The sequence below is a fragment of the Austrofundulus limnaeus genome, unplaced genomic scaffold (assembly GCF_001266775.1).
Source record: "Austrofundulus limnaeus strain Quisiro unplaced genomic scaffold, Austrofundulus_limnaeus-1.0 Scaffold584, whole genome shotgun sequence".
NCBI lineage: Eukaryota > Metazoa > Chordata > Actinopteri > Cyprinodontiformes > Rivulidae > Austrofundulus > Austrofundulus limnaeus.
In genome coordinates this window covers 126,593-128,633 of record NW_013952986.1, presented here as the reverse complement: position 1 = coordinate 128,633, position 2,041 = coordinate 126,593, and the positions used below count along the sequence as shown (strand labels likewise).

Here is a 2,041-nt window from a genome sequence, read left to right as displayed (position 1 = left end):
CATCAGATATATATCCGATTTAAAACCACATACTGAAACGGCCTGGGTCGGATTTGAAAATCTCTAATTTGTCTCGTTCAGACTGTCATAAAAAAATCTGATATGAGTCAGATGGGTCAAAAAAATCGGATTTGGGTCGGATTTGTCTGCAGTGTGAACGTAGCCTAAGCTTGGTGTTATTGTGGCCCACAGGCACCTGCGTGAGTCGTTGCCCTGCACGTTTTACATATTTTGACACTTTTGGGCTGCCGTAGATCAGCCTCGCGACAACAACACGAATTAGCAGCGTTGGTCACATGAAACGTGTATCGGAACTGTCCGTGAGTGGAGGTCACCCAGTGCAAATAAGTTTTTTGTCACCCAGCCCTAGTCATGTCTCTTTCAAAACCTGTCGTGAAGAGAAAGGTTGGCGACGAAAACAGACAATTTCAGGAGAAGTGGGAGATGGAATATTTTTTGTTGAGCTCAGGGGCATCCCGACATGCCTAATATGCACAGATAAAGTTGCGGTTCACAAGGAGTGTAACATCAGACGTCATTACTCAACTAAACATGGTGAGGAGTATGCAAAATACCAAGGAGATGAGTGACAGGACCGGGTCTGCAAACTTTAAACATGTCTACTGAGGCAACAATTTTTTTTAAAAAAAGCAAGCAAAGAGAGTGATGCAGCAGTCGAAGCTAGCTACGTGGTGAGTGAAATGATTGCTAAGTCAGGAAAGCCATTCAAAGAMGGTGAGTTCATCAAACAGTGCATGTTACAGGCTGCAAGTATAGTCTGTCCAGAAAAGAAGAGTCAGTTTAGCAACATCAGCCTTTCAGCTAACACAGTGGCAGAGCGCATTTCTGACATGTCAGGTAACATTTATGATCAACTGCGTGAGAAAGCTAAACTTTTCCATTCATACTCGGTCGCTCTTGATGAGAGCACAGACGTCACTGACACTGCACAGCTARCAATATAAGTCCGTGGTGTTGATGACAGTTTTGAAGTGACGGAGGAGTTGCTCACAGTAATTCCAATGCATGGCCAGACCACCGGTCAGGAGATATTCCGCCAGCTGTGTGATTCCATTGTGGATGCCGGCTTACCGTGGAAGAGTTTTGCTGGAATTACAACCGATGGAGCGCCATCAATGACAGGGAGGAGAAAAGGACTGGTGGCTCTTGTTCAAAGTAAACTGGAAGAGGAGGGTGYGGAAAAGGCCATTGCTCTGCACTGCATTATCCATCAACAGGCCCTTTGCAGCAAATGCCTGAAGTTTGAAAATGTGATGTCTAATGTTGTGAAATGCATCAACCATATCAGATCCAGGGGCTTAAAGCACTGGCAGTTTCGCACCTTTTTGGAGGAAATACAGTCAGCATATCAGGATGTGCTCTATTTCACCGAGGTACGTTGGCTTTGCAGGGGGAATGTCTTAAAGAGGTTTTTTGAGTTGAGAGCAGAAGTGAAAGCCTTCATGGAGAAGGATGGGACAACTGTTCCTGTACTAAGTGATCCCAAATGTCTAATGGACTTAGCTTTTCTTATTGACATCACACAGGAGCTGAATGTACTGAACAAAAAGTTACAAGGCCAGGGCCAGCTTGTTGAGAATGTCAGTGCATTCACCACAAAACTTGTGTTATGAAAAGCCCAGCTCTCCCAGACAAACCTCAGCCATTTCCCAGCATGCAAAGCACTCATGGAAGAGGGAACACCATTCAGTGGTGAGAAGTATGCTGATACCATCGTAAAGCTACAAGAAGAATTTGATCACAGGTTTGCAGACTTCAAGACACACAGAGCCACTTTTCTAATTTTTGCTGACCCCTTCTCYTTTGATGTGGAAGATGCCCCCCATGTGCTTCAGATGGAGCTAATTGACCTGCAGTGCAGTTCTGAACTCAAAACCAAGTTCAGGGAAGTGAGTGGAAAAACAGACAAGCTTGGACAATTTTTGAGAGAACTGCCCCCCAACTTCCCTGAGCTTTGCAAGTGTTTAAGAGGATCATGTGCCTTTTTGGTAGCACCTACAGCGGGTAAAATAAGTATTGA

The 2,041-nt window shown here is 44.8% G+C and overlaps 1 pseudogene; it reads left to right on the top strand.

Moving 5' to 3' along the window:
* Positions 1 to 617: 617 nt before the first annotated feature.
* On the top strand, positions 618 to 2,016 carry LOC106530973 (general transcription factor II-I repeat domain-containing protein 2-like; annotated as a pseudogene).
* Positions 2,017 to 2,041: the final 25 nt, after the last annotated feature.